Source organism: Trachypithecus francoisi, unplaced genomic scaffold (genome assembly GCF_009764315.1).
Source record: "Trachypithecus francoisi isolate TF-2019V2 unplaced genomic scaffold, Tfra_2.0 Lachesis_group8, whole genome shotgun sequence".
NCBI lineage: Eukaryota > Metazoa > Chordata > Mammalia > Primates > Cercopithecidae > Trachypithecus > Trachypithecus francoisi.
The window spans coordinates 18815660-18830745 of NW_022681473.1; the positions used below are offsets into that span (position 1 = coordinate 18815660).

A 15086-nucleotide genomic window follows, 5' to 3' on the forward strand; every position below is an offset into this window, starting at 1 on the left:
CCAGGAGCCGCGGGCCGAGGCGCGGGGGCCCGGGCCGGCCGCCGTACCACTCCGCCCGGCGGCCCCCTCCCTCCCCGCCGCGGCCCGCTCTCCCCCGGCGCCTCCTCTCCCCTCGCCCTCGTCCCCGCTTTCCCAGCCCCAGTCCCTCTCGCCCGGCTCTCGGGAGCGGCGGGGGCGCGCACGGCGGCGGCGGGCCGGCGGGGCCGCGCGGCGGGCTCCCGCGCGGGCGAGTGTGTCTGGGCCTGGGCGGAGGGATCCCCGGGCTGAGGCGGCGGAGGTGCTGCGGCCCGGGGCCGGGTGGTGAATGGGCTGGTGGTGCTCGCTGCTGCTGCTGAGAGGAGGAGGAGGAGGATGAAGAGTTGGGCTTGTTTGTCTCCCACAGTTTCTCTCCTGCTGCTCTGATTCCCCCCTCCCGATTCCGGCCCGGGGCCTGTGTGTGTCCCTCCTGGAGGAGGAGGAGGATCCAGTTCCTCCCCCCAACCCCCTCCTCCCCACCCCCCCTTGCCTGGGGAAGAGGAGGAAAGAAACAGCCCAGAGAGAGAGAGAGAGTGAGTGAGAGAGAGAGGAGAGGAGAGGAGGAGGAGGAGGAGGGAGAAGGGAACAACCTACCATCTTAACACACTAATATCTAAAAAGTGCGAGAGGCCCAGAGCAGCAGCAGAAGCAGCAGCAGCAGCTCCAGCTTCTTCCCTCCCTCCCCATGAAGAAGAGTTCCCTCCTCCTCCTCCTCCTGCTTCTCCTGCTCAGAGTTCCTGCCTCCAGCTGCCAGGGGGGACAGCCAGCCAGCAGCAGGAGGGTGCAGTATCCCAGCTTTTCCATTCTCTCTTCTCCTCACTCTCCTCTCTCTCTTTTTTTCTGGAGTAGCTCTATTTCCCCTCCCTCCCCCTTCCCCCTCTGCCTCTCTCCTCTCTCCCTCTGTCTTGTCGCTCGTGTTTGTCTCTGGGAGGATCAGGGGCTGCCTGCTTGGAGTTTGTTGTGGGGGGAGGTAGGGGGAGGGGAGGGGTGTGTGGGAGGGAGGAAGGAAAGGGGGGTGTTCTCGTCAGGACCCCTCAGTCAACTTGAGATTTGAGCAATAACTTCCCCTTCGGGGCGCCCCCCTGCGTGCCCTTCCCATACCTCCCCCCCCCGAAAAAAAGACAATGGGAAAACCTTGGCTCCCCCCCTCCTCCCCTCTGCCCTCCACCCCTCCCCAGGATAAATTGGAAGTAAGTTTATGAGCAGCCTCGGGAGCCTGGGCGCAGAGTGCAGGGCCGGAGCGGGTGACAGAGGCGGTGTGCCGGGGGCGGCGGGGAGGGGGCGTTACATTGTCCCGGCGGGGGGCCGGCCGGGGGCTGCGGGCGGGGGCGGGGGGCACGGAGCTTCGCCCGCCCCCCTCGGCTGTCCTTCGGCCCGGGGAGGGTAGCTGGGGCTCCTCCATCCCCCCCACCCCACCCCGGGATGCTGTCGGGGGGAAGTTTTTATTATGATTATTTATTTAATTAAAAAAATTTTTTTGGAAAACCATCTTGTTTGGTGACTGAGGGATCTGGTTTAAAAAAAAAAAAAAAAGCTGCGGCTGCTGACGCTGCCGGGCCCGAGTGTGTGTGTTTGTGTATGTGTGTGTGTGAGTGTGAGTGTGTTGGTGCATTTGTCTTGGGTGGCCGGAGCAGCGTTGGGGAAATTCCGCTTATTCTTCTTCTTCTGCAACTTGTTATTCCGGAGAGTCTTCCTGCACCCCTCACCCCGGGGCCGGCCCTCTCGCATTCGCCCCCGCCGCCGGCGGCTGCGGGGCGCCCCCGGGACCCCGAGCGGGCCGGGGCGGACAGGCCGCTCCGAGAGGGGCCGCGGCCGCCCCTCCCCCGCCCGCGCCCCCGCCGGGGGGAGGGGCGCGCGGAGTGGGACTCTTTCCGTTTGGTCCAGCCCCGTCGTGCACGCAGTTCCCAACACTTCTCGTCATCCTCTCTTTGGTCTCTTTATTCTGCTGAGCGGTGCTGTTAGGATTTCTTTTTTTTTTTTTCCCCTGACCACGTTCGCGATGGTGGGTAGCAGCAAGGTGGCCCTGGTAGGGGAGGGGTTGGTATCGAGATTGGGCACCGGGGGAGAACGCCTTCTTTCAACTTTGTCTGTGGCTTGCACCCCCGGAGAAGGCCACAGGCCGGTTGTGGGGTGCAGATGTGCCGAGAGTGATTTCTAAGTAGTTGAGTTGTTGTGATGAGGGTACGACTGCTAATGGTCGGCAGGTTTTGTTTTCATTGGTGAATCTGGTGTCATCATATTCCGGTCATATGTTGAAATATTCTTTGTTTAGGTCTGGAAGTAGAGGATCTCACTCTGCACGTCCACATTGTGTTGTTTTTAAAATGATGTCTCTGGGAGTATGGATTTCTAGAATTTGAAATCTGAGTGAAGGTCCGGGCATGTGTGGGCCTCATCACCTGGCCTTGACAGTGAACTTTGTGGCTGTGTTTCGGATTTCAAAGATTTGCCCCATAGCTGAGGAACGAGTTGTGCATTTTTGCTAATAGTCGGTGTCAGGAATGTAGATGCTTGAGCTGAGGAAGTTAGAGAGGGAAGAACGTTTATATATAAATAATGGATAGTTGAATATTAGAATCAGATTAATTGGGGCTGATGAAAGTTTTTTTTTTTTTTTTAAAGCAGTTGTGCACCATGGGAAAGAAGTCTTTTCACAGGTTCACTTGATAGGGATTCTTTAAGGCGAGGGGTTGGAATTATCTCCTTTTTGAGAGGATTCTCACCAACATCTGTAGCTTTATTGACGGCCTGGTAAGGGTACTGAAACTGGGGCTAAACCATGTAAGCATACTTTTCAGTGTTTATGATATTTGTTTACATCTGGTGTTCACTCTAATTTAAGCAATAGAAATAAATAGGTCAGCTTTGCTTTTGGTCTTTGAAGACTGGCCCCCTCCGTCCTTTTTTAAGTTTCACAATTTACTTGGTTTACAGCATTGTTGGAAACTGTTACTACATTTTTACTGGAAATACTATTATTCATTTTAATTTTGGTAAGTTCCTTCTTATTCTCTTATTCTGTCTTCACTTGTTTATGGAGTCTGTGTTGTGGGCTTAAAACTAGTTTATTTTAGGGGGTCATTAAAAATGTCTGAAAAATACGTTTTCAAATCCCAGTACCTGTCTTTTCATAGAAAAGAGGAAATTTTGTGTGCAGTTATGCTAATGCTTGTAAAAAAATTTCTGTACTTAAAATGTTTGTAGATGTACAACTATCCTTAAGTGAAGAGCATAGTAATAGTGCACAAAGTTCTCAAAACACAAACATCTGGCTAACATGTTACAAATATTCCAGGGGCTTTTTTTTTGTTTTTTGTTTTTTTGTTAACATCAGACTTTTGCTTTTGGTAACATAATGGTATTTGCAGTTTGACTGGCATTGCTTGGCTGCCCAAAATAAAGTTTTCTGCTTGGGTGCTATTGAAGACTTTTTAACTTAGTTTTTAGACAATTTTGCAGGCTGTATTTAAGCATGTTTTATTTTGGACTCAGGCAAGTCTTTGTGGAACTGGAGTAGTAATAGATGAAAAAGACACCTACCTGGGCTAAATTGTATTTTTAGAAGGTATAAGTAATGGATGGGGCCTATTTCTTTTAGCTTTGAAGGGTCCATCCTTTTTCCTATTTAGTCGTCTGGAAGGAGCTGCCTCTGAAATACTCTTCTTCTGCTTACATGAAGATCTCTAAATGCTATCCAGCAGGAGGTGCTACAGCAAGATAAAGGAAATTTGTGAATATTGAGGGTCTTGCTACTTATTACAGCTCTACTTAGCTTCAGCTAAGCAACAGGATTAACACCTTAAAGTTCCAGAAAGATTTTGAGTAAGTCCATTTAAAAAATTCCATTCATAAATTATGTTTGCTACTTGAAACTGAAGTCTGACTATACAAAGTAGATGTGTGATTGTGGATAGCTTAAGGATTCTGGGCCTAGGTACAGAGCACTGTTTAGAATTATTTTATTTGGAAGGGGAATTAGTCTTGTGTTGATGAGTGGGATGTTGAGCACATATTTTAAAAAAGTATTTGTAATTGTTATAAACAAAAGTAGTTGGTATGATTTAGGGCTTTAAGTCTTGTTATCATCCCTATAACAATACAAATAGGATATAGAGTAGTTGAGATTTTGGAAAGGGGGATAGTGTGTGGAAAAAAATTTAGACTTCTTGTAGTTTTTTCCCCTCGGATTTACGGACTGTGATTCTAATATAGATCAATTTTTAGGCACTCAGCTTTATAAATACATATGGTTGATATACTTAAGTTAGCCTGCAAAGACTGAGATTCTTGAACTGTAAGTCAAGTTCTATCAGTGGTAGGTCATTGCTGATATAACAATAACTGCATAAAGATGACTATAGCTACTTTAATAGTTTCATAGCATTTATAGCACATGGTCCTTTGAAACTCTGTCAGTGTTAGGTGAATTGATTATCACTGGAAATATCATGCCACTGTGGTTGCTTGTAAAGTTTTGTGTCAAAATTTTAAAAATTTGGGGATGCTAGAAAGTTGATAAATCTGCTTTGAATTTTGTCTATTTTGTAGGCCAAATACTGTTTTCTCAGTAAGACCAAATGAGATAATACATCTAAAAGTTCTTCGTAATTGGTAAGAAAGCAGGCAGATATTAAGTTGTTGAGATAGGTAACTAATTAATAAATGGACAGAAACTTCTGTCTTAAAATGCTAACTTTTTCCATATCAATTGAGAAAGTAATACATTTAAAGTACACTGGACACTGTAAGTTTTTTTGTTTTTTTATTTTTTGAGACGGAGTCTCGCTCTGTTGCTCAGGCTGGAGTGCATGGCATGATCTCGGCTCACTGCAACCTCTGCCTCCCAGGTTCAAGTGATTGTTCTGCCTCTCAGCCTCCTCAGTAGCTGTGATTACAGGTGTCCGCCACTACGCCCGGCTAAGTTTTGTATTTTGAGTAGAGACGGGGTTTCACCATGTTGGTCAGGCTGGTCTTGAACTCCTGACCCCAGGTGATCCACCTGCCTCAGCCTCCCAAAGTGCTGGGATTATAGGCATGAGCCACCGCGCCCAGCCTAAATTTGTGTTTTTAAATACTGCTGTGGTTACCAAAAATGTCTTCGTTATAGTTTTGAAGCTGCTTTTGAAAAAATGCTGCCTAGTTTCCCATAATATATATATATATAAAAAAAAGAAGTCATTTTCCCTTTTGAAGATCCTGTGAATTGTATGTCCCCTGTTATAGTTTTTCTTCATTTCTCCATTGATGTGATGTGATAGTAGTTGATTTTAGTGAGTATGTAAGTTCCCTGATTCTTCTATAGACTCTTATTAACACAGAGTAACAGATGTCATGGTTAAAGTTTTGAATGTTTTGACTGACTCCGCTGACTTTCTGAAAAATTCTTACTGCCTAAAGCTTTCAAGCTTGTTTCACAGTGAAAAAGATGTATATCTGTATGTGTTAGTATTAGGTATATGTGGCTATATCATTTTTGTTTTTCTATTTTAGAAGGATGCAGGAGGAAATGACTACTCAAATCTAGAGGAGTTCACTGAAATATTTTTGTGTAAAAATAACCCAAAAGTTTAAAGCCTGGAGTTTCAGCTTTCTTATAAACTCTGCTCACAAATTTGGAATAGAAACATTTTAAAGTAAAATATAGATAATTAGGGACCCTGTGTTTATGAGCTTATCAAAAGGTATATAGTATCTTAAATTTTAGAAGTGACTGTTCTTTTGAAATTGCCCCCTTTAGAAAGTAAATATAGAAACTTGTTTCTGTGAAGGGTGAGAAAAACACTTAACTGTTTAGATAAAAATGAAACCTCTCAGGGTGTTATTAACTTTTTCATCCTATAGACAGTGAATAGTAAAGCTCTCTGTGAAGACATACTGAAGTTAAGGTTATATTGATGTGCTTTTAAATTTTGTATTCTTAGTATTTTATTGCTGAAGGCTTTTGTATTTAATTACTATTCAAAGAGAGAAGGGAAGGAATTAAAGTTTTAGGTCTCTGACCTTTGATGGAATTCTTTTATATTTATATCTATAACTGATTTCTTGAAACGTTTGAATTTTCATATTATTTTGTGCTGGGAAATGTTAATGATTTATGTTGACTTCTCAGGAACTTTTGTACATGGGCTTTTTTTGTAGGCCTAATAATTCTTTAGAAGCATAGTAATACATTTTGATTACATTAATTTTCTCAGGTGTATATTTTTACTGCTTTGCGATTTTTTAAAAAAGATAATATGTTGACACTGCATTAAATTTATTGTAGATAATTATTTCTTAAATAGCATATGTTTTCTACTTTGGATGTTTGTGTGTATATGTAGCCATACTATTTTGTAGGCTTTCGTGTAATTCTTATATGTGTGTTAAATTTTTGAATAGTTATCTTTTGTGAAAATGTTGAAGTAGACTTTTATGAATAACTTTTCTATTACTTGTCCATCAATTCAGTCTTAAAATTACAGTGAACTCTTCCCTTTTAGAAATGATATGTGAGGTTCAGCCATCCTTTGGACTCTTCTAAAGCAACTTTCTTACACTAGACTTGTGTGACAATTTGAATACTCCTCCACTTCTCCCTTCTAGTACCCTGCAAGTCTCTCGCCTCTCCCTGCCTTAAAAAAAATAAAATAAATGAAAAAGACTTTGGTGAAAATTTCTCAGTTGAAGGCAACTATTCTTTTCTATACTTTGGAATCAGTTACAGAAATGTTTTCTGCTTTTTTAAGTAGTCTCAAGAAAGTGAACCAGTATGGGGGAGATAGGAAGGGGATGAGGCCTAACAGGTTGATGATCTAGGTTTTATTTTGACTCTGTTTGTGGGCCTAGGGGGAAAAAAATAACTTAAACACAGAAGCCAAAAAGATGGGTTTTGTTTTATTGTTTTGGCTGCATTGAGAATACAAACTGTCAGTACTTGAGGAGAAGGAGCAGCAGAAAGGAATTGATTTTTTTTTTTCTGCTGCAGATCCAAGTATTGTTAACCATGTGCATCTCCAAAGCGACATACTTACAAATCAAACAGTAGTTGATTCTTTCACTCAATTAACAGTCAGAACCCTAAATTGTGTGTTTTCTTAAAATTTTAAATAAGTACCCCAAACTTTGGGGTAATGACAATAATTTCCTGATACAAGTGGGTGATAGTAACCATGGCAACTGCTATCTCTGGCCTTATGGACAATATGTTGTATTGATGAAGCTTCAAATCCTTTATAGTAGCCCGTCACTTTTATGGTGAAATGTAGTAGCATGTGTTGCAGATGATTTTTAGCTGGATTGCGTTAAATTTGTGTGCCAGCTTATCTTTCCTTGTTAGGAATTTCTTGGACTATATTCCAAAACATGTTTGTGAAGGTGCTGTTGCCTGAAAATAACCCACCACCTGTGTTAGGCCTCCTGATGCAGATTGCACTTAGTTCTTTCCCAGCCTCCTTCCACAGTCTTGCAGAAAATAGGAGGGTGTGTAGCAACTGTATATATGTAAATTCCAGCTCAAACCTCTCAGCTTGTGTTTGGACGTATTACTGATAGCTTAAAAAAATCTTTTGTGTTTTCAGAAGAGGTCAGTGGATGAGAGAAGTGAGCTTGTAGTTGAATACTGTTTTTCTAAGTGTTCTTTCTAGAAGCGTGTGTGTGTGTGTGTGTGTGTGTGTGTGTGTGTAGGGAATTAGAGGTGAGGAATGGAGGGCATAAATACTGAGTAAGGACTTGACAAAAGCAGAACTTCAGCATTTTTTGTTTGTTTTTGTGATGGTGTGTGTGCATATTACTATAAAAATTATTTCCTGTTGGGCAATATTAGAATATGGGAAATGTTTGCTTCTGAGAATTTTCTTCAAGAAAAATTATTTATAAAATATATCTTGAATAATTGTTAAAAGGCAACCTGTTAAAGCAATTAAGCTTTTTTTTTTTTTTTTTGAAATGGAGTCTTGCACTGTCACCAGGCTGGAGTGTAGTGGCACGATCTCAGCACACTGCAACCTCTACCTCCCAGGTTCAAGTGATTCTCCTGCCTCAGCCTCCCGAGTAGCTGGGACTACAGGCGCCGGCCACCGCGCCCAGCTAATTTTTGTATTTTTAGTAGAGAGGGTTTCATTTCACCATGTTGGCCAGGATGGTCTCGCTCTCTTGACCTTGTAATCCGCCAGCCTCAGCCTCCTGAAGTGTTGGGATTACAAGCGTGAACCACCGTGACCAGCCAAAACAACTAAACTTTTTTGTGGGGGAGGATTAGAGAGTGTTGAAATGGATCCATTCAAACTTTAAAAAACTGTTTCAAAAATTGTATTTTTTATTACATCAAGTCTTTTTGCTTTTTAAGCATTTTTTCTTTGCTTCTCCTACGTAAGATTTTTCTAATGTGAAAATGTTGATCTAAGTATTGATACTTTTTCCAGTATGTGCTAGAGAAACTGTGGGCCACAGCAGAGAACATACAAATTTGATCTAAATTTGATTAGACCCTGATAATAAGATACAGTCAAATTGTGCTAGATAGTTCAGACTTTCTTGAAACTTGCTGTGATAACGTGGTTTACTTACTACAAGTCCCAGTATGCATTGCAGTTTTTTCTTAACTTCACATTGGAGCACTGCATTCTGGGACCTGTAGTTGATTTCAACAGTACGGAAAACCTTTCCCTCTTGTCTACTCCATTTTATACACAGCCTCCCAGGCCTCTAAGAACTTTCTGCTAAGTAGTTTGATTACTAATATTATGATTATTATACCGCTCAAATTCTAAAGTGAGTCTTCCGAAACAACCTAGTGTTTTAGTTTACCTTAGATTAGTTGATTGTATGTTTTATCAGATACTGTAAGGTTTACACACAAAATAATATATTGAAAACTTGATTTAGCAGATGTAAATTATTCTTATGCATGTGGTGATACAGGTCTCTTTATAATTATGGCATCATTGATTGCTAGTGTGGGCATGAGAAGCCTCTTATTATCAAGACTGATATATATGCTGTTCCTTTTTTTTTTTTTAATGGGGATAGTTATTCCGTAAGGTTGGATGGAAGGTTTTTTGTGCCAGTATTTAATTTCAGAGTTCTGTGATTCTTCTGTAGTAACTGTCAACATCTTGAATATCAGTACTCTTTAACTGGAATTCCTGAAAATAAATGTGGTTTTAGTGTAAATTTAATACTTGAAGAGGTAGTCTGAGGCAGAGAAAGAGGTGAGACGTCTTTAATAATTTGTTTATATTTTTATTTGAAAAATTTAAATTTTTTTCGAGGATTCTACTTTAATTTTGTTAACTAGTATCAGAGGGTTGTTGCAGACAACCCTCTGTTAAAATCTATGACAGTGCCTAGCACAGAGCTTGATACATAATAAGGGCTCAGTAAACGTTTAGAATTAGCAGCAGCAGCAGCAGCAGTAGTAGTAGTAGTTACTGTTATTTTAAAAAATAGCACGCTTCACATTTTTTTCCTCTCTTTTTACAATATAATTTGATCAGAAGCCCAGGATATTCTAAGACCTTGAGATTCTTGGCTTATGGTAATGATGTGGCAAATTCCTGAGAATGTTTTTGCGGTGTGTAAAATGTCCTTGCACCTCAGTTTCTCCCTAAGTGATGTAGGCCTCCGAAAGGACTATCACACCAGCAGCTCAATATTTTGACTGGTATTCAGCTCTGCCTGTCTAGTACTCATTGCATCTATACCACAAGCCTTTGGTTGACTTCAGAAAGTTCAAAAGATAATGAAAATTTATTTGTTTATGATGTTTGCACTGGTAGAATATCCAAACTAGTTGATTAAGGAAAATAAGATGCTGCAAAATGCCCCTTGTGTTACAGTGTATGTAACCTTGGAAAAATTCTATTGTGTTTAGAAGCATGTACCAATCTATCACTGTAATTCACAGTATTATAGGATTGATGTATTGGAGACCAGTAAGCAGCCCCAGAAAGAAAATGTAGTTTCAAAAAATCTTAATTCTTTACGTTAATTTTCTCTTTTAGGACACTGACTTCTTTTAGGCTCTTGAACTTATAGGATAGTTTTACTTGCATGGCTGGTCCCTTTTGGCTGTTTGAGAAGGGAAAGGAATGCCTGAGGATGTGAAAATGTAAGCTAAGCATAAGCTGCAATGTATATGTCTTAGTTTGAATGTATGCAGAAGCAGGGCAGTGCTTTTCTTACTTGCTTAGCCAGTATCTTATTCCAGCTTTTTCTCTTGCAAGGAGTTCTTATAATATTGTTGCTGAGGGCTACCATGTTTATTTAAGAAAACTCTGCCTTTAGTTTTGTTTGTTTGTTTATTTATTTATTTGAGATGGAGTCTTGCTCTGTTGCCCAGGCTGGATATGGAGTGCAGTGGTGCGGTATTGGCTCACTGCAACCTCTGCCTCCCAGGTTCAAGCAATTCTCATGCCTCAACCTCTTGAGCAACTGGAATTACAGGCATGCACCACCATGCCTGGCTAATTGTTGTATTCTTAGTAAAGACGGGGTGTCACTAGGTTGGCCAGGCTGGTCTCTAACTCTTGGCCTCAAGTTATCTGCCCACCTCAGCCTCCCAAAGTGCTGGGAATTACAGGAGTGAGCCACCACACCCAGCCGAAGTAATATTTTTTAAAGTATTTGTTTGTATAGCAGACCAATCCACTGTAATAATACTAGCCTCCACCTGACATAGTTGTGATTTAAAATTTGTTAATATGGCCAGGCATGGTGGCTCAGCGCCTGTAATCCCAGCTCTTTGGTAGGCCAAGACAGGTGGATTACCTGAGCTCAAGAGTGTGAGACCAGCCTGGCCAACATGGCAAAACCCCATCTCTACTAAAAATAGAAAATTAGCTGGGCGTGGAGGCAGGCGCCTGTAATCGCAGCCACTCGGGAGGCTGAGGCAGGAGAATCGCTTGAACCCGTAAGGTGGAGGTTGCAGTGAGCTGAGATTGTGCCATTGCACTCCAGCCTGGGAGACAGAGCAACACTACATCTCAAAAAAATAAATAAATAAATAAAGTTAATATATAGATTAGACATTAAATAGATTCTTTAGATGTGTCCAAAATGTATGGAATCTGGTCTGATATGGTTCTACTTTATAAGCTGTTTTATTTATATTATATCAATTTGTCTTTCAAGACCTAATATTGGAATAAATTCAGCAGTTACAAAGGAGTTAATACAAAGGGTTAAATATAAGGAGAAAAATAGTCCCTGGTGTTAATGGGCCGATACAGAAAATATCAGGTTTGGAGGAATTCTCATTCCATATTTTTATCATTATGGTACCCATGTGATTACTGAAATACTAAAGTTGGAAATCAGGAGAGGAAATAAGGAGAGTAAAACTGGGCAACCATGTGGATTCAGTGTAGAGACCTTTGACACACCTAAATTATGGAGCAGTTTTCTTTTTTAATGAAATGTCCCGGGCCAGTATAAAGGAATGTGATGTTGCGATGATGTCAGAAGACTTGGCCTTAAGTATACTCCTGTCACTTTGTTGTACACTCTTGGGAAATTCATCCTTGCTGGGCTTTAGTGGTAAAATGGGGATAATAATAAGGGCCTGCTTCACTATGATATTAAAAGGATTAGATAATACTCATGAATGTACTTTATATTACTAAAGTTATATATGTAAATTGAATTTTTAATCAGCAGTAAGGGGCTGGGTTTTAAGATATTTGTCTATATCATGTTAATAATATTATACAATTTTAAATAATGAGTCAGAACCAAAAAATTAGTGATCCACCCTGCTCACAATAGACCAGTTCTTTTTTTTTTTGACACGGAGTCTTGCCCTGTTGCCCAGGCTAGAGTGCAGGGGGACCATCTCGGCTCACTGCAACCACTGCCTTCTAGGTTCAAGTGATTCTTCTTCCTCAGCCTTCCCGAGTAGCTGGGACTACAGGCGTGTGCCACCACACACGGCTAATTTTTGTATTTTCAGTAGAGACAGAGTTTTACCATGTTGGCTAGACTGGTCTCTAACTCCTGATCTCAAGTGACCCACCTGCCTCAGCTTCCCAAAGTGCTGGGATTATAGGCCTGAACCACCGCGCCTGGCCCAATAGACAAGTTCTTGACGTGTGTTTACATGTGTGTTTATGGTGTAGTTCTTAACAACATACACATTGATACATATGTGTATATATCATAAATATAAATGTGCTGGTATGTTGTCATGGGAATGAAAAATTTTAACTGAACTTTAGTGTTTTAAAAATTTTATTTTATTAACTATACAAATTTTATGTGTTAATATACAAACTTACAAAAATATATTTATTTGTGTTTGGAGAAGTGACATACACACATTTTGGAGAAATGACATAGATTTTAAATGTTTGACAAGTTGTGGACGGTTTTTGTACGTTAGGTTTATCTGTTGTCATCATTAATACAGAGTGTTTATTATGTATAGTGCTAAGCCTTTTTCCACGTAGGATCTCATTTAGTTTTAATCCTCACAGCAATATTCTGAGGATTTACTATTTTTATCCTACCTCCATTTTACAAATGAGGAAGTAGAGGTTTCCCTGAGATCACATAGGTAACAAGTGATACAACCTGGATTCAAGCCCAGGTTTGATTCCTGAGCCCTTGCTCTTAAATGTCCAAAATGCTGTGCTAAACTATGTAATTCCCATGGAAACCTAGAAATGAAGTACTAAAGAAGTTTTCAATTTACTGAAATGGCCACAGCTACGATGTATCATTTTGAGGCTATTTCCTGTTGATTTTGGTTGGGTTAGGTTGAATAGTTTGAAAGTAGTAAACATTGGAATGGGATGGAAATGAAGACATTTGGGACAGTGCCTGCTTTGTTCATCCGTGTATATCCATTGTCAAGCATAGTGTGTAGCATGGGGTGGGGTCTAATAGCTGTTTCTTCAAAGTTTGGAAGTTGGGCACTTTATAAAGCACAGTGTAAGTTAGTTTAATACATTTTTAATAGGTACAAATGGTTTACATTCACTATTTCAGTCAGTCCTTACATAACTATCAACGTTTTAGAGTGTTAGATAAGTGTCCTTTCAAGAAATACAAAAGCTGTGCATCTAAGTTAGAAAGTCATTCTAGCAATATAGATATGTATAAAGTAGAAAATTAAGTCATTCCATTCCCATCCTACTTTTAAACTTTTTCTGTGCATTTACATATGTATTATATATATATATACACACACACACATTTTTAAAGACGTTTAATTATACCATAATACTCTTTCAAAGTTTACTTTTTTCCGGGTGACTATTTAAAAAGCTTGTTTATTTTTGAAAATAGGGCTCCTGTGGGAAGTGGGAGTAAGGTTGGAGGAAGAGAGGTGGGTAAGATTTATACATTAAGATTCCAAACCTAATGCCCTAGATTGATTGTACCTCAGGCTTTAGGAAATGGTCATTGTTATTTTTAAAACTTAAAAAAAAGTCAATTTAAAATGACAACATTGTTTTCTGTCCTGTATAAGTAATTTAAGAGGCATCATTTCTGAATTAAATTATTCTAGTTTATTCTGGTAGCTACTTATAAAGAGAGAAATTGTGTTTTCAGATAACATTTTTAAAAAAACTGGTAGTCTCTCTTCTTGGTTGTTAGGACACATTTATTTCACATTTACAAAGTAAAGTAGGTAAGAATTTGGGCAAACCTGTAAAAAAGAAAAAAGAAAAAATGTTAAATAGGATTTTAAAACCAAGATAATACATGTAACATTTTAATTAATAGAAACTCAGACTAGTACTACTTAATCAGCATAAAGATACCCTGCATAGGAATTAGTCCTGGTCCTCACAACTTCATGTGAGTAGTGTGGGCTGACCTCATCCCCATCACCTATCCCTACTCACTCAACCACTACCAAATGCTATGCTGATAACTCAGGACTTTTTAAAGCAGTTTAAAAAAAAAAAAAAGTTATTTGAGTGCTGTTCATTTTTTCTGGCATTATATTTAGAAATGCATACTAAAGGCCTTATAATCTACATTAAATAAAACTCTCTTGATTCCAGCTTTGAGAGTTTTAACTTGTTGCTAAGATTATTAGTCATAATTCACCTTCGTAATTTTTAAATTAAAAAATGTTATTACACAGGTAATAAAAAGTTTTTCATTATAGAAGTTTTTTAAAAAGCCTTTCTAATCCTAGAATACACTCCTTGCATCTAAGGTGCTTTATGCTTTTTTGGATCCACGAAGTGCTGAAGCCTTGCCTTAAAATTCTAAGAATTGGACCTGGTAGAATGTAGCAGTTTATTGAAACTATAGAGCAATCAGCGTTTTTTACAAGCCAAGTTTAGTTTTTCTCATTGGTAGCATTCATAAATGTGCTTTTCCTTTTGAGTGGCTCAGACCATGCTCTACAGAGTATTTTATTCTTGTTCATTATAGTCTAATAGTGTACAGAGGGCTCAATTAATGTTATGGATGGTGAAACTAAGAGACAAGAATTTGACTAAGTTAGTGGTAGAGCCTAGTTTTCCTTTTTTATTCTAGACTCAGTCATCTTGACCAGTAGTCTCTAAACTTTAAAAAATTATGGTTACCAGTTAAATGTATGATAGTCTAAACTAGTGTTTTATGTATGTTATCAAACGTACAGGAAAGTTGAATTTTTTAAAAGGATGAGATTTTAAAATACAAATTGTAATAATTTCTTCCCAGTGGCTCCCTTCCTCAGGGTACCCACACCCACTTGGAGACGAGTGCTGAAGATAGGCCATTCTTCTTGCAGAAGAGGCAGCCGTGGGGACAGCTGGAGGACAGTTGGTAAAAGGTGTGGGACTTTTAAGTTGGAGTGATCTTTTGCAGCTTTTTAATTTTAAAGAAACAGCCTTTCTTTCTGTGAAAGGCTGAAAGATTGAAAGTATAGGCCTGGAGAGAGGTGAGCTTTAAAAGACAGAAATATAAACCTTATTTGTTTTCCTCAGAGTTGACCAAAAGGGAAAGGGCTGCCTGCCCTGATAGCTTCTACTCCCATTGAGATGGCAGTGCCTTTTTCTGTTGTTAGGCAGTTTATAGAACGCAGGATAGCTTGGTAAGCGTCTTCTCTGTGCCTGATGTGACGTAACATTGTGGAGTATGCAGCATGC

General features: G+C 40.1%; 1 protein-coding gene across 24 annotated transcripts in view; it reads left to right on the forward strand.

Annotated features, from left to right (window-relative positions):
* Positions 1 to 263: 263 nt before the first annotated feature.
* Positions 264 to 15086, forward strand: part of PHF21A (PHD finger protein 21A) — a 197798-nt gene continuing 182975 nt past the window's right edge. For 5 of the 24 annotated variants that reach the window (XM_033204611.1, XM_033204607.1, XM_033204609.1 and 2 more), the window contains exon 1: positions 270 to 796. The gene's annotated coding sequence lies outside the window, so the exon portion shown is untranslated. Of the gene's footprint in view, positions 797 to 1796; positions 2018 to 2949; positions 3009 to 3613; positions 3838 to 15086 lie in introns of those variants that run through there. The other 19 variants (XM_033204612.1, XM_033204616.1, XM_033204614.1 and 16 more) reach the window with 13 other exon arrangements.